Source organism: Elephas maximus, chromosome 4 (assembly GCF_024166365.1).
Source record: "Elephas maximus indicus isolate mEleMax1 chromosome 4, mEleMax1 primary haplotype, whole genome shotgun sequence".
Taxonomy (NCBI): domain Eukaryota; kingdom Metazoa; phylum Chordata; class Mammalia; order Proboscidea; family Elephantidae; genus Elephas; species Elephas maximus.
The window spans coordinates 183,393,181-183,417,268 of record NC_064822.1 but is presented as its reverse complement, the minus strand read 5'-3'; the positions used below and the strand labels follow the sequence as shown (position 1 = coordinate 183,417,268).

General features: G+C 54.1%; 1 protein-coding gene across 1 annotated transcript in view; it reads right to left on the bottom strand.

Moving 5' to 3' along the window:
• Positions 1–11,846, bottom strand: part of MGAT3 (beta-1,4-mannosyl-glycoprotein 4-beta-N-acetylglucosaminyltransferase) — a 37,496-nt gene extending 25,650 nt beyond the window's left edge. Inside the window, exon 1 of the mRNA XM_049885195.1 lies at positions 11,713–11,846. The gene's annotated coding sequence lies outside the window, so the exon portion shown is untranslated. The remainder of the gene's footprint in view (positions 1–11,712) is intronic.
• Positions 11,847–24,088: the final 12,242 nt, after the last annotated feature.

Sequence of the window (24,088 nt, the reverse complement as noted above, 5' to 3'; positions counted from 1 at the left end):
TCAAGGCCTCCCCACACCCTCTGGAACTTGGTTTCCCACTGACCACTGAGGGTCTGAACTTTGCCTCCCAGGGCTAGCTGACATCAGTGTTCCGAGTTCTGGAAGGTCCATATTCTAGGTGTGCTACTCCATGTTTTCCCCTAAGTTCTGTATTCCAGCTTCTCTGGTCCAAATCTAGAGGGTCTGTGTTCTAGGAGTGTGTTCCGTAGGAGCTGAGTTCTACTTCCGGGGCCCCGAGTTCTCCTGTGTCACGGGCTCTTGAGCCTGTCCATGGATCTGTGGGCTCCAGTCATATTTCCTCTTCAGGGCACTGGCTTCTCCCCCCAGCCCGCAGTAGCTGGGCGCACAGCCCAACTGCGCTTCATGGTGCTTTAGAACAAGGAGGGCCACGGAAAGCACCATAGCACAAACCCACACCGGGCAGGAATGCCCTTCCCCGCCCAGCCTCACTGACCACCCCCGCCGCCCCCCACCGTGGCCCCCGTACCAGCCCTCACCAGCCTGCGCTGCAACAGCCCATGAGATGGGCAGGGCCCGGTACCTCCTTGGTGGGCGCTCCATAAACGCTTGCTGAATGAATTAACCAGGCACGCCTGGGGTACCCGCAAGATTATACACGGACACAGCCTAAGGAACACACATTTGTGTATGACAGCGTGCGTAGATTCTCCTACTGAGTGTATGCTCACCTGTGCATACACAGGTGAGGTACACAAAACACACCTATGCACACATACAGACATGCCCTAACGTGGGCAAGACCTGTGCTCCAGCGTCCAGCCCAGGCCCTGGCACAGAGCACTCAGTGAATAAGTGTCTAAAAGCTGAATGACTGAATGAACAAGTGCTCTGCACCAGGCACAGAGTCAGAAAGTGAGGGGGAGAGAGATTGAGCCCCCACCCAGGATCAGGGCTCAGAGGTGATTACAAAGAACGCACCACAAGGTGAACTTGACCCACATTGTAGAAAGGCAGCCAAAAGGTGTTCTGAGGCTGGAGTCAGTAAGAGAATCAGTCAAGGTGAAGATCACACCCTGGCATTGGGACTGAGGTGAGACAAAGGGCCTGGCCCAGCCCTGGGGCTCACCTCAGGCTAGGAAGGGCAGGATGGCTGGGTTCTCTACAGAGAAGCAAAACCAGTAAAGCATATATACCAAAATAAACCAAACCCATTGCCATTGAGTCAATTCCAACTCATAGTGACCCTACAGAACAGAGCAGAACTGTCCCAGAGTTTCCAAGGAGCGCATGGTAGATTCAAACTGCCGACCTTTTGCTTAGCAGTCGTAGCTCTTAACCACTACACCACCAGGGTTTCTGAAGCACATATAAACATATATATGTATACATGTATATATACTAAAAAACAGAGAGAGGTTTTTCTCAAGGAAATGCCTCACACAGTTGTAGAAGCTGGCAAGTCCCAAGTCTGAGTCAGGTATCAGGCTGGAGGCTTCTCCTGATTCAAGTAGCTACAGGGGCTGATAAACTCAAGATTGGCAGGTAAGACAGCAAGCTGCTGGCTTACGGGCTGTGAAAGCTGATGAAGCCCAAGATCGGCAGGTAATATGGCAGGTCACTGGCTCAAGCCTCAAAAACCAGGGGTCAGATGACGACGAGCCAGATACATGGTCCAGATCAAGTGAGCGAGCTTTGCCAGAACGTCCATACATACACTGGATGCAGGCCACACCCCCAGGAAACTCCCCTTACAACTGATTGGCTGATGACATCATGGAGGATGACTACATCATTACATAGCTGCCAGATTACATCATTACATAACTACCCAACTTTATCATTACATAGTTGCCAGGTGGAGGAATGGGCAGGACCTGGGGTGGGGGCCAAGAGGCTTTCCAGGCGGGGTCCAGAACTGGCATTACTTGGCTGGAGCATGGGGTATAGGGAAGAGGGGGAGAAGGCCAGAGGCCAGGGTGTACCATGGTAAGAAGCTCAGAGGTATTTGGATGGAATTCTTGGAGGACTGCACCCAGGTGCTCCAGGCCTGGGCTCCCACTTACCCAAATTCCAGGCATGATATGAACGCAGGCTATTTGCAGCAGACGCATCTGTTCTGGGAAAAATGCCTGAGGCCAGCAACTCCTACCCAGTGAGACCCCACAGCCAGTCCTACGGAGGCTGCCCACCAGTAGGTGACCCCAGAATGAGGCACGTGGGGAGCTGGCTGTTCTCAGGATGCCTTCTCTTCCCTCTCTTTCAGAATATAACTCCAATTTCCTGGTTATAAAGTTTCCCATACATTCTAGAAATATCTAGAAAGCACATCTCAACAGGACACCCTCACCACCATCCCGCCACCCCCTGGGCTAACATTTTGTCCTCAGTTCTCAAAGCCTTTTTTTTCCCTGTGCGCCTTTCTGCTGGAATGAACCATCGACATGGACTTCCTGCCAACTTTTGGGTTATCCGTGCATTTTTCTCTAACAAGCTTTGTCCTTCTCTGTGCTGAAGGACTGACATACAGACCTGAGCCTGGGGACCTGGCTCTCCCAGATCCTTCTCATCCGCCCCAGCCCTGACCTCAATCGTAGCAAGAAATGTTCCCACACAGACCTGGGTGCTCCCCCTCCACGCCACAAAGGGGACCCTCAGCCATTCTCCATGGCACTCTGGGCAAGTCCCAAGTGCACCTGGGCACCTGGGCCTCCATGTTCCCTCTGTGAAATGGGTGGGTTCATCTGGTCACACAGCCTCGAGGCCCCCAGCCAGGACCCCTCTCTGGGCTGATGTGAGTTACCAGGGCTGGCCTGTACCTCCTAGCTGCTTCCAGGTGCCATGCCAGAAGGACCTCTGGTCTCTCCCTTTGCCATCGAGACAGTGAACAGCAGCAAAGTGAGCCCCTGATGCTGGGAGCCCCTGATGCTGGGAGCCCCAGCTGCTGGGCCTGGGGACCTCTCCAGGGAGGCTCCCCTAGCCGGCCCTTGCCCTCACTCCCTGGACACTTCCTGCCAGGCCCCGAGTTATCATAAGATCCTCAGTGCAGGGAGATGTGGCTGGCCTGCCCTGCCCTCCAGCAGTGTCCTAAGGAGCCAAGATGAGGGGCAGCCTTGGCCACCCTCGGGGTGGGGTCTCCCCCCAGCAGAGAAGGAGGGAAGGGTGGGAGCTGTGCCCCAGGAGAAAACAGCACCTGGATTTCTAGCCTGGGCAGGGGTACTGATGCCATCACCCCCAAGGATGTGGGGTGTGTCCATCCTGCCCATGTGCAAGTACCTTGAGGCGTGGGCCATGAGCTCTGTCACACACATCTCCCCCATTGTGGTGGGTGCAGGGCCACTGCCATGCTCATCTATAGCCCACATATCTGATACCAGTGACATGCCAGGCCCAGAATCACCTGGGAACCCTGGATGCGAGACAGGCTCACCTGAATGCCCTGTGAGGCACCCTCACTGGGGTCAGTTCTCCCATGTGCGACTGTCCTATGACCCTTCAGTGACTCTCACAGCAGTCGTTCTGTAAGGCTGGAACCCACCCTCTGGGCTTGCTGCCCAACTCCAGGCCCTGCCCCGTGGCCATGGCACCCCTTGGGCATGCGGCTGTGACCTGGGTTGAGTCACCCCCCACTCTCTGGGTCTCTGCTTCAAGATGGAAGACTGTCCAGGGCTGTTCCAGGGCCAAGTTGGCAATAATCATTCCAACAGGGCCAAGAATGAGCCTGGCTCTGCCCCGACAGACCAAGCAGGCTCTCCAACACCTACCGTGTGCCAACGCCCCAACACTTGCACCTCCTACTGCCGGAGAGGCTCTGCTATCACTGCCCACCCCTCAGGTGCCATGCCTCCACGCAGGCAGGTCTGCTGGCCCTAGGGCATAGGCCCAGGTGAAGAAGAGACAGCCTCAGGCCCCAGTGAGGGCTAATGAGATAATGTGCATGAAGGTAGTCTGTCAACTGCTCGTCCATCAGGTAGGCTCTGTGCCACAGGACCGCCTTGTGGGACCCAGATAAGTCACCCCCTGCCTGGGACTCAGCTTGCATACTGTGAAATGAGGATTATGCTGGCCTCACTGCCCTGGGTTCCTGAGAAGCTAGGAGATCACACAAGAACGCACCAGCATCTAGTTCTTGTCCTCGCCATACATAACAGCTCTAACTAATTAGTGTCACTGTCTTGGGCGGTGGCTGGGAAGGTACCTCTCAACCTTCCACCTAAACCAGCCATCCCACGTGGGTCCCGGAAGTGGCCCTTCCCTGCTACTCTGGAAGGCAGCATTCAACAAATATTTAGGAAATACTTGGGTATTTCTCTGTGCCAGGCACTGTGCCAGCCCTGTGTATACCCTTGTGCTGGGCCCGGGAGCCCAGCCCAACCCCCATCAGCAGCTCTGTCCCCCCTTTCCTGTGGCAGCCACCATTGTTCGCCCAACACAATCCACCAGACTGCACGCCAGGCCCCAGGTGGCTGAGGAGGACGCGCCACAACTGTTAAGCGAGCTCTGGGGTGAGGCGGGGGCCCATGTCCAGCCTGGAGCTTGCTTCCCAAGGAGCCAGTGGCAGAAGTGCCAGGGCTGAAGCAATGGGTTGCGGGGACGGCATGGGGTGTGAGGAGCTTGGGGCGGGGGGGAGCAAGGGCTGGGAGCACAGTAGGGCCAATTGTGGGGACCCAGGGGGTTTCCTAAGGCAGCCTGGCTCACATGGGCAGTAGTTCTTGGCATCCATGGGCCTCTAGGTCTCCAGAGTGGCATTTTTAAACTGTGGATGTCCAGCCTTCCCAGGAGTAGGGTTCTGACTCAGCAGGGCTGGCTGGGGCCTCAAATCACCCAGGTAAGGCTGAGCACCGCTTCCAAAGGCAGGGCCCCAGGATGGTGGGTAGGCGGGAAGTGGCACAAGGGCCACGGGGAGGGCAGCCTGGAGGAAGCCCCTCTGGAGGCCAGGAGACTGGAGAGGTGGGTGTTGCAAGGGGCCAGACAGGCAGCCCGGAGGGCTCGACAGAGATCCTATAGACTGGACACTATCCCAGCCCTGCCTCTTCCCGGCTGTGAGCCCTGGACCCTGCCTGGGGCCCCTCAAACTGCCAAATGAGATAATAATTCATACCTCCCAGGAAGTTGTGAGGCATCGCTGGGATAATGCCTGCAAAGTGCTTGGCAGGGCGCCCAGCACATAGTAAGTGCTCGATAAATAGCAGCAAATTGTTATGACCTGGAGATCAGGGTAGGGAGAACAGCCTCAAAAGCCACCCATCTGCTGAGTCTGTGCCTGCCTGCCGTCTGCGCTCAACCCCTGGCTATGGCTGCTCCTTCTGGGAAGCCCCCGTCTACCCAGAGAGGCTTGAGGAGGGCAGGCCTGGAGGAGGCCGGGTGTCTGGCTGACCCAGGCCTTCTGTTCTGGGGTATGCCCACTTTAGCGGGCACCAAAGTCTTGAGCCAAATAAGCTCTAAGTTTGTAAAACAATGGAGTAATTAGGTGTGTGAATGATTTCTGTTGTTCCAATTTTTTTTTTTTAATATAGAAAAGTGTGCCAGTAAGGGAATTTCCACCTCTGGCTGCACCAGGAAGAGTATTTTGGGCCCCATTAATGTCCTGGATTCTGGGCAAGGCCTTGAGCTCCTTTATCAACCCCATTCTAGACCACAGGAGGGGGCTCCCAGGCCTCTGGGCAGACATCTATCCAGTCTTGGGCAGCTCCCGCCTCTCCCTCAGACTCGCTTTCCCCCTGGAGGTGAGGGCATTAACCCCTCCTGTTGGCCCCCATGTCCACTCTTCCATGTTCAAAGGCTCTCTGGAGGGTCATTCGGTCCACCAGGAATGGGGAAGGGAGAAGAAGTGGCAGAATGGCAGGGCTATGAATCACTCACTCACTCATTTATTCATTCATTTGTGTATTACTGAGGTCTCCTGTAAGGCTGTGGAGCTGACAGTCCAGTGGAAATCAGAGAAATGTGTGATAACAAACATGCTAAAGACATGGGCTGGGCCATCTAAGATACATCTATTGGTCCCATCCCACTTGGAGCAAAGGAAAATGAAGAAAACTAAAAACACAAGGCAAATACTAGCCCACAGGACAAAACGACCAAAGGAACCAGAGACTCCTCCAGCCTGAGACCAGAAGAACTAGATGGTGCCCGGCTACCACCAATGACCGCCCTGACAGAGAACACAACAAAGAGTCCCAGACAGAGCAAGAGAAAAATGTAGAACAGAACTCAAATTCACAGAAAAAGACCAGACTTACTGGTCTCACAGAGACTGGAAGAACCCCAGAAACTACAGACCCTGGATACTCCGTTAACTCAGAACTGAAACCACTCCTGAATCCCACTCTTCAGACAAAGATTAACAGGACTATAAAACAAAAAACAATACACACCAGGAGAGTGCTTCTAATGAGACTAAACGGGCAGCTCTTGTCCAAAGGCAGGACGAGAAGACAGGAAGCAAGAGGAACTGGGTGAATGGTCACAGGGAACCCGGGGTAAAAGGGGGGATGTGCTGTCGCAGCGTGGAGGTTGCAACAAATGTCACAAAACAATATATTCATAAATTGTTGAATGAGAAATTAACTTCACCCAAAGCACAATTAAAAAAAAAAAAAAGAAAGAAAGAAATGGGCTGAGCCTACAGCAAGACCAGGTCTCCCACAGGCCTCCCTGAGCCTGTGGCGTACCAGCTACAATGTAAAGGATCACTGCTAACAAAAACTATGTCTCAATTTCCCCATCTGTCAAGGGGTATTATCATGGCACCTTCAAGTTACTATTAAAACCCTTTGCCCTTGAGTTGATTCCGACTCAGAGGGACCCTATAGGTCAGAATAGAACTCCCCCATAGAGTTTCCAAGGAACACCTGGTGGATTTGAACTGCTGACCTTTTAGTTAGCAGCTATAGCACTTAACTACTACACCACCACGGTTTCCAAGTTACTATTAAAAAAAAAAAAAGTTACTATTAAAAAAAATTAGGACACACTAAAACTCAAACAAAAAACACCCATTGCCGTTGATCCTGACTCACGGCAACCCCATGTGTTACACAGTAGAACTGAGCGCCATAGGATTTTCTTGGCTGTAATCTTTACAGAAGCAGATTGCCAGGCCTTTCTTCCATGGCACAACTAGGTTGATTCAAACAGCCAATCTTTCAGTCAGCAACCAAGCACAAACTGTTTGTACCACCCAGGGACCTAAGAACACAATAAATGTTAACTGTTCATATTTTTACAGGCAAGCAGCGGTCATGCCTGGGGGGCTATAAGGCAGAGGAGTAACAGCAGACAGGGGAGGAGTGTCTGTCTGATTTGGGGTGAGGCCTGGCATCATGGAGAAGGCACAGAAGAAGGCTTTTGATGGGTGACAATTTCAGGGAACACAGGCAGGAGCGGGGTGGAATACGTTCAGGCAGAGGGAACAGTGTAAGCAAAGAACGGAACTGGAGGTCTGGAGGGCCATTCTGTGCAGGACCCTAAGGCAGGCCAAGGGGTGAGGACTTTGTCCTGCAGGACAAGAGGCACCCTGGGGGGGGGGTAGGAGGGGCTGGAGCAGATGCGAGTCAGGGTCAGAGGTGTGCGGGACCTCAGGAAGAGAGGACACTGCAAACTCTGTCCCCTCTACACTCCGTCCCACACAGTAAGTGGGGGTAGAATGGGGAGGGGGGAGCTGGGATGGGGTACTCCTGCTGAGGGTAGAAATAGGGCAGAGGGTAGTTACTAAGTGTGGCCTCTTGCCCCTGGCTCTCAGGCTTGTCCAACACAAACCCCAGCAAAACCCTCTCACTTATATCTCCTAGCAGCTCCTCAAGACCATCCCATGGGCAGTCTCTGGGGTCTTTCCTCCTTGTTCAACCATCATTTATTAAGCGCTTACTGAATGCCTGGGTGCTGGGGCTGGCGATACTGGCTCCCGTTGTAAGACTGATGTTAAGCCACTGGTAGCTTGAAATCAGCCATGCTGGGAGGATTTACACCATGGTAACTGGTGAGCACTACCCATCATGAATTTTTTTTCCCCCAGAGAGCTGGCTGCCAGCATACCATTGCCCCCTGCCCAGGTACTGGATACAAAAATGGAGGACCTTGCCCATGGGACTCACTGACAGCAGGGTATGAATAATGTAGCCTCTGGAAAGGGATGTGTGGTCTCCAAGGAGGCAAGCACAAGTCAGGAGACTCTTTCTGGAAGGGGAGCGGTGAGCACCCACCAAAACTGTATGGAACTGCTCAAATAGTAATGTTTTTTGTTGCTGAATAGTAATGTTATTGTTATTGAGTGGGCTCGGACTCACGGTGACCTTACGTGTAACCCAACAAAACATCGGCCGGTCCTGCGCCATCTTCACGGTCATTGGTATGTTTGAGTTCACATGCCAAACAAACATACCAAATAGGAATAAACCAAACCAAACCTGTTGCATGGAGTCAATTCACCTCATGGCAACCCATAGAGTAGAGCTGCTCTATCGGGTTTTCTTGGCTGTAATCTTTTTTTTTTTTTTCCTTTTTCTAAATTTTGTTTTTTATGTTGTTGTTGAGAATATACACAGCAAAACAAACAATTCAACAATTTCTACGTGTACAATTCAGTGACATTGATTACATTCTCCGAGTTGTGCAGCCATTCTCACCCTCCTTTTCTGAGTTGTTCCTCCCCCCTGAACATAAACTCACTGCCCCTTAAGGCTCCTATCTCACCTTTCTAGCTGCTGTTGTCCATTCAATCCCATATAGATAGTTCTCAAAAGAACATAATGCTCAAAGCAGAACCTTTTTATTAGTCAAGTTAAATTATTGTTTAAGTTATATTAGTTAAGTTTGAAGATATTTAAAATATCAGGGGATATTTTCAGTTTCAGGTTTCAAGATTCTCTCCAGGCAATAGTTTCAGGGGTTCATCCACTCTCCATGGCTCCAGAAAGTCTAGAGTCCACAAGATTTTGAAATTCCGTTCTGCATTCTTGACTGTAATCTTTATGGAAGCAGATCACCAGGTCTTTCTTTCACAGAGCTGCTGGGTGGGTACGAACCGCCAACCTTGAGGTTAGTAGCTGATTGCAAAACACTTGCACCACCTAGGCTCCTTCCAAACAGTAATGGCGCACATTTATTGACTATCTTCTTACAACTCAAACAAGGTAATTATCACTATCATCCCCATTTTAGAGACAAGGAAACTGAGGCACAGAGAGGCAAAGTCACTTGTCCACGGTCACACAGTAAAAAGCGGCAGGGCTAGAATTTGAACCCAGGCCACTGGATCTGGAATCGTTGCTCTCAATTTCCGTGCGCGATTGCCTCATGGCACAATTATTGCAACAACACCTCCCCACCCCCAAGCAGCACAGGGTTGGGCCGGTCATGGGTGCCCAGTGGTATCTGTTGGCAAACTAGATTCTAATCTCCTGTGGGCAAAGCCTGTGTCCTCTGTACCTGGTTGCCCACCACAGTGCCCCCCACATGAGGGGTATCGTGTTTCTTGGCTTGAATGTCTAAAGAAACTTCTGAAAGGGAACCCTGGTCCCCATGTGGAGGGCCAGAGCTGGTTGTGGGGGGCTACATCACGCAGGATGGGGAACAAAGAGTCTTTGGCCTCAGGGAGCAGAGCAGGGTCCTCTGAAGGCCTTGGCTGGGGACCAGAAGGTAGTGGGTGTCCACAGGGGCAAGATGTGGCTGTCTTTGCAGACCACCCTGCCTCCAGAGCTCCTCACCACTCCTCTCCTCTCCTCCCAGAATAACGTGAGGATGAGAACACACAGCTCGCCCAGCCCCTGACACCCTCCTGTTCCTATCCAGGCCTCACATGACCCTCACCGCCACCAGTGAAGCTGGCCTGGCCTGCCAGCTGGCACCAGGTGTCCCCGTTTTACAGATAATAATACCGACATGGCAGCCAGTGATTTCTAAGTACTTCTTAGGTTTCAGGTACCCTCCATGCACCATCTCATTCACTCCTCTCCATAGCCCTGAGGAGCTTCTCTCATTCGGGCAGATGTGGAAACTGGGGCTCAGAAGGCTGACTTACCTCAAGCGGTCCAGCTACCACAGTACAAAGGATCACGGCTGTGTGTCCAGCAGCCCTGATCCCCATCAGGGACACTGGACAGAGCTTCAAAAGGGGCCAGAAAGCATCGCTCCAAGCCCTGTCATAGCAACTCGCTGCTCTCAGGGGCGAACATCAGCTCCCCGGTGTGGCACACTGCCTTACCTCCACCTGGCCCTCCTTCCATCAGATCTCCACCTGACCTCAACTCCCTTCTCACTCTGCTCACTCACAGAGCTTGACCACTCCTACCTCCACCTCTCAATACACACCAAGCGTTCTCATATCCCCCTCACTTTGCTCGTGCCGTTCCCTCTGCCCAGAATGCCCTTGCCACCTTTCTCCACCTGGCCACTGCTCCCACCTTTCTCCACCTGGCCAACGCTCCCACCTTTCTCCACCTGGCCAACACTCCCACCTTTCTCCGCGTGGCTATTGCTCCCACCTTTCTCCACTTGGCCAAGGCTCCCACCTTCTCCACCTGGCTAATGCTCCTACCTTCTCCACCTGGCTAATGCTCCCACCCCTCTCCACCTGGCCAACGCTCCCACCTCTCTCCACCTGGCCAAAGCTCCCACCTCTCTCCATCTGGCCAACTCTTCCAATTTCCTGTCATCATCTCTTCCAGAAAGTCCTCCTCCACCTCTGGGCTGGGAGCCCCTTTCACACTTCCCTAGGACCCCATGCCTGTCTCTAACCACCCACAGTACTGCCAGCTCCCCCCAAGTGGGGGTCTTGTCTGGCTCTTCTCTCCATCCCCATGCTTGGCCTTGTGCCTGGGCCTTTAGCAATTGCCTGGGGAGATGACACACTGGAACCACACTCCCCCATCAAGGCAGCTCTTGGTCAGGTGTCCTGGGAGTGAAAAAGAGAGCTATGTGGGAGAGGCCCCCCCCCGCGTCTGAGAGACCCCCCACACACACTAAGGTAGCACTCCTGCACACACCTCTTGTGGAGCATCTGCTGGGGCTGGCCACAAGGGATGCCTGGGACTCACCTCTGCTCCTCGCTGCACCCCAGCTCAGGCGCCTCCACCTCTTCCCCCTATCCCCAGCACCAGGCGCGCTCCCCTCTCCACCCCCGGTTACAGAACTCACTATTTGCAGATATTTATAGCGCCCTCCCCCAGCCAGGTTTCCTCCCCCGCCCTGGGCAGTGCGGTGCAAGAGCGGGAGGCCCCCTCCCCTAGCAAAAGGCTGGGGGCTCCTTCCCCGCTCGCCTCTCCCTAGTCCCCACCGGCAGTTACAGTCCCGGCCTCCGCACCCGCTCGGCACCCAGAACGCGCCTGGGCCTCCACCGCCGCAGCCCGGGGTCGCAGGGTGGGGAAAGCGGGCGCCGAGGCCTCCCGCCCCCAGCCCCGCGCCGCGCCGTAGACTTAGGGGGGAGGCGCAGCGCACAAAGCGGGCTCGGGCCCCGCGCCTCGGGGACGCCCCCCGCCCAGGCCGGAGGAGGGGTTCGGAGGAAGGCGGCTGTACCCTCCGGGGCCGGGGACAGCTCCGCGGAGCAGCCGGGTTGGGGGAGGGGGCGCCCCCCACCTCGGCCCGAAGCGCGCAGAGTCCCCGGCCCCAGGCCCGGAGCTCCCGCCCCCAAAGGTCACGCTCCGGGAGGGGGCTGTGGGAGCCGCGATGGGGGCGCAGCGACGGCGGAGGAGGCGGAGGGCCGGGATGCGGGGCTGGACCGGCTGCCGGGGCTCCGGGACGCCAGGGTCAACTCACCCATCGCTCGCCGGGTCTCAGCAGCGGCGGCAGCAGCGGCGGCGGCGGCTCCGCGGCCCCCGGGGTCCCCGGCGGGGAGATGCTGCCGTCCGCCGCAGCCTCTCGCCCCATCCCGGGCTCCGGCGGCGGCTGCGGCGAGCGCCCGGCATCGCAGGAGGTGCGGCCCGGCCGGTCCCCGCCCCCACCCCTCCCCCCCGCCCCGAGGCGCCCGACGGAGCCCGGAGCGGCGGGCGGGCGCGGGTGCGGCGGCGAGGCCCGGCCGCGGCGCAGGGGCTGCTCCCGCCGCTGGGGAGCTCCGTCCCCGCCCCGCCTCTGCCCGGCCGCCGGGGCCCCGCTCGCCGCGCCGGGCAGGGGCGCTCGCACCGCAGGCTCGGGCCGCCGCCGCTCCGCGCCTCCGGCTTGTGCGATCCGGTGTGAGTGTGCGCGCGCCCTGCCTGTGACCGTGCGTGCGCCGGCCCACAGTCGGTGCGTCCTGTGCGGTTGTGTGTGCGCTGGGAGGCGGGGCGGGTCAGCGTGTGTGTGTGTGTGTGTGTGTGTGCGCGCGCGCGCGCGCGCGCGCTGGTGTGTGCATGGGCCCGCGGGTCCGTTTCTGTGTGCGTGGGTGGATGTGCGTATCCGTGGGTACGGGTCTGCGTGACTTGGTGTGTACTCGGGTCTATGTGTGCATGGGCATGCAGATCTGTGTACCGTGTGTGTGGATCTGACGGCTGTGCATGCGGGTAACTGGACTGTGGTTGTGTACACACGTCTGACCACGTGCAGATAGGCCTGTAGGTCTTGTGCATGCAGGGCTCTGGGCAGCTGCGATTGTGTACACACATCTGTGACCCTGTGGAAGGCCTGGCGTTGTCTTGTGGCACATGCCGGGCCTGTAGCAGTGTCTACACAGGTCTGTGCAGTCCGTTGGGGTGTGGGAGGCCTAGTACACAGGCCTGTGGTCCACGTGGGGTGTGGTCCACGTGGGGTGTGGTCCTGAAAGTGCCTGCCTCCCCCCACCCACCCATCCATCCACATGCCCAAAGCACCCTTACTATCTTCAGGATCTGGTCCTGCGACTCCAGGTGATAATCCCCAATCCTCTGACACCAGAGGTCCTATGGGCCCTGCCCAGCTCTTAAGCCTCCTCTCCTGCTGCTTGGCCACCACCTCCTCTCCACCACCATTTCCACCCTGGGTCCTCACATTCTTGCTTGAGGCCACTTGTCCAGGGCTCCAAAGTGGCCTTCTTACACCTCCTCCCTTGCAGCAGTTTCACTCCGGGGCCACAGAGCAGCCAAATCCACTTGCTTGTGCAAGGCATCCTAGGTATGCAGGCATGTCACACGGCCCCTGCCTTGTAAAGGTGCCAGGTGACAGGGAAAGGACTTCAAGACTAGGTCCCAGCAAAGATGGCAGTCCCAGCAGCCTTTGCTAGACCTTTGGAGCAACCTCAGGCTGATTTTCCTCTGCCAGTACCTCAAGCCCAGCCTTGTCCATCCTTGCCAAGCAGACAGGTCTGACCCTTCTACAATATTCACTTAAGCAGGTCGCTCTCCTGCCTGAACCCTCAGTAGCTGCCACTTGCCCTCACCTTAAGTTCAGTGCCTGTGCAGGTCACAAGGAGGGCCTAGCGATATGACCCTGCCCTCTTCTCCAGCCTCATCCATCTACTCTCATCTCCCTGGAGGCTCCTTCTAAGGCAAGGGTGGACAAACTTTTTTTCTCTGAGGGCCAGATAGTAAATATTTCAGCCTTTGCAGGCCACAGGGTCTCTGTGGCAACTCTGTCATTGTAGCCTAAAATCAACCTCAGACAATATGTAAAGGAATGAGCGTGGGTGCGTCCCAATAAAACTTTATTTACAGACACTAAAATTTGAATTTCATATCATTTTCACATGTCAAGAAATATTCTTTGGTTTTTTTTTTTCAGCCATTTAAAAACGTGAAGCCGTTCCTAGCTCACACCCAGGCCCATGGTTTGCTGTCCTCCATTCTTGGCATATTCCTGAGCCATTAGCACCAATCCCATGACTCCCTTGCTTCAGGTACTCTGTCACTTGCCCCAAATCCTATCTGTTCTTCCCCCTAAATGTCAGCCTTCTCTCCCGCACCTGCCTCTCCAGCTTTCTCTTCACAGCCCCCCACTAAGTCCTCACTACTGCTCACCTTCGGCCCTGCTTGCCTTTGCTGCCCTGTGCCCTCTGCTTGGGGACATGAGCTCATCACACAGGGCCACCTCAGAGATGTTTTCCTTGCCCCTGACTTCCCCGAAGAATCTGCTTTTGTGCCCCTGGCTTCCCTCAGCCCATGAGAGAAGCACTGGACTTGTTCTTGCTGAACCATTGACACTGGCTGCCTGGCACCAAGCTGGAGACAATATATCACACACTCCGTTCCCCACCCCAACACAGGGGAGGAGGTGAAGCCATGTGCCCAAGGTAACGTCTGGAAAGCCTGGAGCAGGGCTTTCTGTGCCTCACGCTCCTGGCCGCTACATGGTGGGTGTCTGTAGTGCTCATCTGTTTCCTAGTTGGTGCTCTTCCTTCTCATGGCAAGCCCTGCTCCCCCCAAGACCGAACCTGGCAGGTCTGGAATGAGGTCTGAACCCCAATATGCCTTCTTGTCCTTTAACATTTTTAATTACATTGGAAGTATGGATAATAGCTGTACATAGTGCAAATTTGAAAACACACCAAAGGGTGTCCAAACCAAACCAACCAAAAAAAAAAAAAAAAACCAGTTGCCATGCCGTTGATTCCAACTTACAGTGACCCTATAGGACAGAGTAGAAGTGCCCCATAGAGTTTCCAAGGAGCAGCTGGTGGATTCAAACTGCCGACTTTTTGGTTAGCAGCCGTAGCTATTAACCACTGTGCCACAAGGGCTCCAAAGGTGTCCGGTGGAAAGTAAACCTCTCCAGCCCCAGCCCTGGCCATGGCTATGGCCGTGACCCCAGCTAACCAGTCCGCCTCTAAGTACTTGGCCCTTGTGACTTTTTTTTTTTTAGTGCAGCTCTTTTGACATGAAGCCATTTTGTTGTGACCTAAAAACTAACCCATTATTCTTAATAGCTCGCCTCTCCCTCTTTCTCTTTTTTTTTTTTTTTTTAACAAGATGCAAAGCAGACATCTTCGTCCATCCCTGTGCCCCCAGCCCTGGCCCATGGGGCAGAGGGAGGAGGAAGGGCATATTTGAAGGGGTCGCATGGCATGGTGGTTACTGGATTCAGGACTCAGAGATCTGGCTTCAGTCCAGGTTTTTGTGTAAGTTGCTTACCTCTCTGTCCTTGTCTGTGAAATGGGAATAATGATGCCACTGTCATAAAGCTGTTCTGAGGATTAAATGGGTCCCTGCATGTTCAGGGCCCTCCCGGGCCTGGCACCCAGTCTGTCTTAGCTACCAGCACTGCTCCACCAGAGGGCTGGGGTAGTGTGTCAGCCCCCCACCATCTCTGCGGCAGTGCAGGGCTGGGCACACGGGAGGTGCTCAATAAATATCTGCAGAGAAAAAATGAGTGAATGAATGAATGCATATTAAACCACTAAGCCAGTTGCTGCCGACTTGATTCTGACTCATGGTGGCCCCTTGTGTGTAAAAGTAGAACTGTGCTCCACAGGGTTTTCAATGGTTGATTTTTTGGGAATAGATTGCCAGGCCTTTCTTCTGAGGCACCTCTGGGTGAACTTGACCCTCCAACCTTTTGGTTTGCAGCTGAGCTTGTTAGCCATTTGCACTCCTCCCCCACACCGCCCCAGGGCGTCTGTGTGCGTAGTGCTTGTCATTAAGAAGACGGTGATTTCGCATTTCGGCCTGCCTGAAAATGGCCGTGTTGGGAAAGCTGTGTCCTTCAAGGGCCACCTTCGGTGGGCTGCACCCTGCCTTCCTCACTAGGGCACTCCACCCACATGTGGTGCTTCTAGGCCCTTGGAAACCCCTCAGATACTGCAGTAGAGAGACCCCAGGACAGATGTGTGGATGACAAGGGTGGGAGCTGCCCTGCTGGCCCAGAGCTGCCAGGGTCGGGAGGACTCTGGGCCCTGTCTCTTCTCTCTGTCCTCTCCCCACTTGGATGTTTGTCTTTCCAACCTTTCCAGATTCCAAGCTTCTTGGGTGGCCACAGGGGATTCCACCTTGGTTGGGCCCATACCGAAGCCCACCTCCATCTGCCCAAGACCATGCACTGGGGGCTGTGAACCGCTTGCACAAGCCCTCCCAGCCCAGTAGAGACGAAGCGGCTTGCTCAGCCACACATACAGACCAGCACAGCTGGGTACTCCAGGCCCCACCTCTCCACCCTCCCAGCTCCTGACCCTGCAGTGCCGGAAGCCGTCCTCTGAAAGAGCTGGCCAGGAGGAAGACAACCCAGATTCCTATCACCCACATGCCCCCTTGCAGCCCCTTCCCCTCTAGCCTTTCTAGAGGCCTGGCACACAGTAGGTGTGCAGCAGGTAGAGACGCTGAATACCAGGGTGGTTAAGGCCTGGGTTCTAATCCAGCTCCACTGCATATCTCAGTCACCTCAGTGCCCTCAGCCTCAGTTTTCTTACCTGTAAAGTGGGGATAATCCATGTCCTGACATCACATTGATATTAGTGGAATCCGGACTGCTCCATCCTTCCCCTCCCCTTCATGTCACATCCTACCCCCAGCGGGGCATCAACAAGTGAAGTAGAGGAGGGTGGGGGACTCCGTAGGTGTTCCTCCCTCCCCGCATCCTCCTCTGGGGGCTGGAGTTCCTACAGGGGGGCAGTGGGAGCCAAGAGAAGCCCAGATACAAGATTAGGGAGCAGAGAGGCCCGGTGTCACCTTAGAGCCTGCCAGCCCCTTTCACCTGGGGCCTATTTGGCTCTGGAAACAATTGCTTGGTCTGTTATCCCCTGGGCGGCTGCTGCCTGGCCTGTGAGAGCTGAATTCTGCCCTTCCCAGGTCGTCTCGTGCCATGGCCTGGGTTTCCAGGAGGGGAGTCTCCTGAGCCATCTCGAGGACCAAGCACCAGCCCTCAGCCCTTCTAAGACTCCCACTGGGCTGGAAGCATGTCAGTGAAGTAAGCAGGGGGCCCAGGACTCAGTTCCTTTATCTGCAGAATGGGGGCGGAAGTGGCTGCCTGACTGGGTGTATGTGAGGACGATAACTAGTTGACCAGTTGCTGGGGTAGCCACTTGGACTCCTAGAACCTGATGTGTGTCAGAGTAGAACTGTGCTTCATAGTGTTGTCACTGGCAGATTTTCCAGAAGTAACTCCACTGGCCTTTCTTCCGAGGTGCCTCTGGAGGGGTAGACTATGTAAAAGGACAGCACAGGGCAGGGACCCAGAGATATTTAATAAATGCCCGGTCCGCTTCCCTCCCATGGCTTGCTGGGTGAGGTCATTGCACCCCCACATTTCCCCTTCTCCCCCACATGCCCCCTCCCCTCCCCCAAATGCCCCCTCCCCTCCCCCACATGTGCTGTGCTCATCCCTCCGTTCATTTATTCAGTGACAAGGTCATTACTGAGTGCACACAGCAGGCAGCCCCCCTGAAATGTCTGCCATTTCTCCTACTTTTCTCATCTCTGCACCCTGGTCCTTCTGCCCGGAAGGAGGATCCCTGGTGGCTCAGTGGTTAAAGTACCTGGCTGCTAACTGGAAGGTCGGAGGTTCGAACCCACCAGCCCACTCCACAGAAGATGTGGCAGTCTGCTTCCATAAAGATTTACAGCCTCGGAAACTCTATGAGGCAGCTCTACTCTGCTCTGTAGGGTCGCTGAGTCAGAATCAGCTCGACAGCAATGAGTTTGGTTTTTTTGGCTTGCTCAGAAGGTTTTTCCAGAAAAACTCCTACTCATCCTTCAAGACCCAACCCAGATATCCCCTTACCTGGAAGGCTGCCCTGACTTCCCCATGGTTAAGCACCTCCGCCTTTGGTTCCCAGAAGGCCTAGCTCCTGCCCCATTTGGAGAGTCATCTCCATAGAAATGTCACTTTCTGGATGCATGTTGGTCTCCCCTCCTGGTCTGGGGGCTACTTGTCCTGGGGCAAGGACCAGGGCCTGCACCGTAGCTCCTCTCTGACCCTGAATCTTCCCCCCCCTCCCCATCAAGGCCTTTGCAGTTATTGGGCTCTGCCTGGAATGTCCTTCCCACCCTACCTCTGAGCACGCACTCCACCCACCACAGCCTCTGGGGCAGCTCCAGCACCACCTCTCCCCAGGGGTCTCCACTGACACCCCCCAGCAGTGGTGCTCACCTGTCTGGCCCACCGCAGGGGTCTGGGTCCTCTTAGGACCCTAAGCACCTCCTGGTGGTTACCCTGGCCTCCCTGCCTGGCCTCAGTGGGAGCTCTGGGGGACAAGGGTGAGAGGCCAGGCTGCCCCTGGCGCTCAGTCTGGTGCTGGGGGACAGAGGGCCCTAAGGCAGGGTCTCCTGATGCCCCAGGTTGAGTGTCTGGGCCAGGTCAGCTGGCCAGGCCCTCTCTGCCTGAGTGACCTTGGGCAAGTCTCTTCCTTCTTGCAAGCCTCAGTTTCCATACCTGTCAAGCAGGGGTCCTTTACCTGGGGGGCTGGGAAAGGTTCAGGAGACTCCTGAAATTGCCCATGACCTGGCGTGTGTGTTGTGAGCAAGTGTGTGTGTCTCCGTGTGGTATGTGTGCTCACACAAGTGTATGTCTTTCTGGGAGAGGGTCCGTGGCTGTTCTTAAATTCTCAAAGGAGTTGGGACTCAACAATGGAGGATCTCTGGGGTCTCAGGGCACTCCAGAGGCCCCTCCCCAGTTCCTCAAGGCTCCTTCCCCTCCTCTGGCGCCCGTGGGTTCTGGCAGCAGCTTCCCCACTGCTGTTCCTGCCTCTGCCCCCCGCCCCTCGGAGCAGCCAGCCTATCACCTCCCTCCTCTGCTCAGACCCTGAAGCTGCCCCATCTCACCCAGAGCAAGGAGGCAGCGTTCTCGTCCTCCTCGGGGCCCACATGCCCGCCTGGCCTGGCCCTGGTGCCTCCCAGTCTCCTCCCTCCAATCTCCCCATACTGAATCACCTAGCACCATGGCCTCCTTCCTGCCAGCCCCTTGCCTGGACCCTTCTTCTCCAGTACCCACACGGCTCCATCCTCCTTCCAAACTCATGCCAACTTTATCTAAGTACAACGGCCCTCTGCCCCGGCCCCAGGACCCCTCTGCTGCTGTTCTTCCTTCCGTCACACTTCTCACCTCCTAACACATGAGGTCATTTGTTGGTTATGTTTTTCGTCTTCTGGCCTGTCTCCCAACTAGACCACAAACTACAAAGACAGGGGTCTTTGTCTGTCTTGTTCCCACTGCTGTATCCCCAGTACCAGCACTGCCCGGCACATGGTAGATGCTCCAAACCACCCAATGCCGAGGAAATGTTAAATAGGAAGGAGCCTCTTATCCCCTTTTCCCTTTCTTCTGCGTTTGTGTGTTTGGGGGGACAGCCCTCATCTCTAAGTGTCCACTGCTGGGGGTGGTGAGGGCTAGTGGGAGCCCAGACAGAGAAGTGCCACCCCTCCAGGTGAGGGAAGACCTTTGAACAGGAAAGCTCCCCAACCCAGGCCAGGGTTGGTACGTGGTTGTAAATGGATATGTCCCAGGTTGCAAATCACCTTTTGTATCAGGAAGTGCTCACTCAGCTGGGCCCTGCAACCCCTCCAGGAAAACTCAGGTGCCTGCTCTCTGCCTTCCCCACGCAGGGCCCACAGCCTCATATGCCGGGTCCCCAGATGAGGAATCTGAAGCACAGCAGGGAGACAAGATTGGCCAAGCCTCTCTGGTGCTAAGTGGCCAAGTCTGGACTCAGGCCCTGGACTCCAAAGCCAGTGTTCCAGCCACCATGGCCCAGGCCCCTCCCAGTTCCCTGCCCAGGGTCCTCTCACCCACAGTGGGTGACCCTGCAGGGAAGGACGGAGGGGTCTGAGGAACGCAAGCTCCTGGTGGGTGAGGTTAAATCCAGCCAGCCTCCCTTACTGAGCATCTGCTGTGTGCCAGGCTCTGGGCTCCAGGCTGCCATAGAGATGGAGATAAATCCAACATGTTTCTGCCCCCCCCCACCCAGGAAATCCCGGGCCAGTGGTGGGCAGGGGCAAGAGGACAGGACAGCCACGGAGCAGAGGCACAGTCACCTAGGGGCCTGGGGAGCACCTCTCAGCCAGGAAAAAGGGAAAGGGCTTCCAGGTTGAGGCCCAGCATGAGCAAGATGTGAGGGTGGGGCGGTTCATGGTTGGGGGGGTGACTACTCACAGCTCCGAAAGCGTGAGGGGTGCTGAGGGAGGTGGGTGAGGACTCCCCACATGCACCAAGGATGCCACAGACGCTGAGGAGCTGGGCTGAGTCACCCAGAGGCAGCTGAGTAATGACACCCACTGCCATCCATGGCCACCAGGAGGGTAGCCTGCTGGAGTGAGGCCTGGAGGGGGGTCCGGAGGACGGGCTGAGTCAGACCAGCAGCCCGAACTGGCCCTTTTTTGCCTCTGGGCTGTTGGAGAGGAGGTATAGACACACCTGCATACATGTGCACATGCGTGGCACACTTGGCCCTGGGCCCTGAGTGCACAAACACAGAGCAAACCCTTAGCTGGTGGCATACACGCTGGCACAGAGACCCCTACCCTAGTGTCACACACACACACAGACTCACACTCACACATGCACAGAAGCCTTACACATAGACCCACAGACATACTCCATGTGCACACACAGGGCACAACCCTTGCACCTGCAAAGCCCTGCCAAGCACTTACTTCCCATAAACTCGAATAACATTCCACAGGGTCACCACAGAAAGGGCAGGGATGGGGACAATGAGGCCCATCCAGAGCCCCCTCTGCCACCTCCCAGCCCCTGCTTTCATCTATACCCCCAGAACCTGGTTTGGCAAAGGTGCCTTGAAACTCCCTAAATGGGGGAAGGGGACACATGCCCAGTGATGCCGACTTATGTCCTGTCTGTCCATGGCACTGCCAGCTCCTCAGGGCCCATCACTGAGGCTCATCCCCATGCCACTGGACCAAGACCCTGCACAGCCCCAAAGGTGACCTTCGGAGGAACCTCCAGCCTGTCTTCACGTGTCTGAGCCTGAAAGCCATGGATCAGAGGGGGCCCACCAGGGGTCTTTGGGGTCCTTCAGACCAGCAGCTTTTCTGGCCCTTTTGACGACCAAGACTTAAATAAACCGGGGTGCTGCAGTGGCCTTGGTCAGGGGTCCGGGGTATCCTGCTGGAGGCTGGCTGATGGGTAGCACTGGAAGAAGGGAATAACTCTCCCTTAAAATCTGGGGTCAGTCACAGAAACAGTCCACAGGGTCAGTTCCCCACCCGGGGGTCGAGCTGGCAGCAGGAGCCTCAGCTGCTGACTTGTAACCCACATACACTCGGAGATGTTAGAGTTGCCCAAGTATGGCCAAATGGGGCCTCACCTGTGAATTTGGGGCCTGGGTGAGGGCCTTCTGGCCCTTTTATCCCGTGCAGCTCCTCCAGCAGGCAAAGAGCTCCACTTACATGCCACCTGTGATGTATGGCTCACTCTCTTCTAAGGCAACTCTTTCTTGTGAGACAGTTTTGGCTGTTAGAAATCCTAGACCCTGCTACCTGGAACTGCTCAGAGTCAGTTTGCTTCTTCACCAGCACCCCGGTCCTTCAGAAATTTGGCAAGAGTCACTTCCACTACTTCTCCTTCCAGGTTCTTCAGTGGCTCCTCTTGTAACATGGTTTCCAGACCTTTCCATCCCAACCACTTCCCCACTTGCCCCTTCCCTCCCATGGACATGGCCTGACTAACACAGACACACGGAGGGCCTTTCCCCTCCCCTGGACTGGTCTATACTCCCGTTAACACAGCTGGTTCTTGTGATAAGGCTTTTGGTGGCAGCCGTACACCTCTCTCGACCTGCTACAGGAAGTACGGGGCTGGGGGGCAAGTGGCCCTTGCAAAGGTTAAAGAGCTCATGGAAAATTCTGTTTAAAGAACCTCAGCCACATTATGGTGTAGGATCCTGGACAAGAACGTGGACGTAGAAGGCAGGACTCAAATTCTGCCACTGCCACTTCCTACTGATGTGACTTTGGCCAATTGTTTAAGCTCTCCAAGCCTGCTTCCTCATGTGTAAAATGGGGATAAGAATAGTATCCGCTTCACCAGGTTGCAGTGAGGATTGAGATTACAGATGTAAGGTGTTTAGAACCTGTTGTTGCTATGTGCCATCGAGTAGATTCCGACTCATAGTAACCCTATAGGACAGAGTAGAACTGCCCCCACAAAATTTCCTCATGTATGAGTTTGTCATAGTGCGGTGGCTTGCATATTGTTGTGATGCTGGAAGCAATGCTGCCGATATTTCAAATACCAGTATGGTCATCCATGGTGGATAGGTTTCAGTGGAGCTTCCAGACTAAGACAGACTAGGAAGAAAGACCAGGCAATCTACTTCTAAAAGAAAAATTGACCAGTGAAAACCTTATGAATAACAGCAGAACATTGTCTGATATAGTGCAGGAAGATGAGCCCCTCAGGTTGGAAGGCACTCAGAATACAACTGGAGAAGAGCCGCCTCCTCAAAGTAGAGTCAACCTTAATGATGTGGATGGAGTCAAGCTTTCCAGACTTTCATTTGCTGGTGTGGCAGGACTCAAGAAGACACAGCTATAAACATCTACTAATAATCAGAACCTGGAATGTATGAAGTATGAATCTAGGAAAATTGGAAGTCATCAAAAATGAAATGGAACGCATAAACATTCATATCCTAGGCATTAGTGAGCTGAAATGGCCTGGTATTGGCCATTTTGAATCAGACAATCAGATCATCTACTATGCCAGGAATGACAACTTGAAGAGGAATGGTGTCACATTCATCCTCAAAAAGAACATTTCAAGATCTATCCTGAAGTCAACGCTGCCAGTGATAGGGTAATATCCACATGCTTTTTTTTTTTTTTTTTACAAGGAAGACCAGTTAATGCGACTATTATTTAAATTTATGCACCAACCACTAAGGCCAAAAATGAAGAAATTGGAGATTTTTACCATCTTCTGCGGTCTTAAATTGATCAAACATGCAATCAAGATGCATTGATAATTACTGGTGACTGGAATGGGAAAGTTGGAAACAAAGAAGGATAGATAGTTGGAAAATACGGCCTTGGTGATAGGAACAACACCGGAGATGGCATGACAGGATTTTGCTAGACCAATGACTTTTTCATTGCCATACCTGTTTTTCAGCAACATAAAGTGCAACAATACACATGGACCTCACTGAATGGAATACACAGGAATCAAATCCACTACGTCTGTGAAAAGAGACCATAGAGAAGCTCAATATCATCAGTCAAATCCAGGCCAGGGGCAGACTGGGGAACAGACCATCAGTTGCTCGTATGCAAGTTCAAGTTGAAGCTGAAGAAAATTAGAACAAGTCCACGAGAGCCAAAGTAAGACCTTGAGTATATCCCACATGAATTTAGAGACCATCTCAAGAACAGGTTTTACCGCATTGAACACTAATGACTGAAGACCAGATGAGTTGTGGACTGACATCAAGGACATCACACATGAAGAAAGTAAGAGGTCATTAAAAAGAAAGGAAAGAAAGAAAAGACCAAAATGGATGTCAGAAGAGACTCTGATACTTGCTCTTGAACACAGAGTAGCTAAAGCCAAAGGAAGAAACGGTGAAGTAAAAGAGCTGAACAGGGGATTTCTAAGGGCAGCTCGAGAAGACAAGATAAAGTATTATGATGACGTGTGCAAAGACCTGAAGTTAGAAAACCAAAAGGGAAGAACACACTCAGCATTTCTCAAGCTGAAAGGACTGAAGAAAAAATTCAAACTTCTAGTTGCAATATTGAAGGATTCTTTGGGGAAAATATTGAACGACACAGGAAGCCATCAAAAGAAAATGGAGAGAATACACAGAGTTACTGTACCAAAAAGAATTGGTTGACTTTCAAACATTTTAGGAGGTGGCATCTTATCAAGAACCAATGGAATTGAAGGAAGAAGTCAAAGCTGCATTGAAGGCATTGGTGAAAAACAAGGTTCCAGGAACTGATGGAATACCAGTTGAGGTGTTTTAACAAAGGGATGCAGCAGTGGAAGCACTTACTCAGCTATGCCAAGAAATTTGAAAGACTGCTACCTGGCCAACCAACTGGAAGATAGACGTACTTGTGCCCATTACCAAAGAAAGGTCACCCAACAGAATGCAGAAGTTATCAAGTTATATCATTAATTCACACACAGGTAAAATTTTGCTGAAGATAATTCAAAAATGGTTGCAGCAATACATTAACAGGGGATTGCCAGAAATTCAAGCCAGATTCAGAAGAGGATATGGAAAGAGGGATATCATTGTTGATGTCAGATGGACCTTGGCTGAAAGCAAAGAATACTAGAAAGAGGTTTCTCTGTGTTA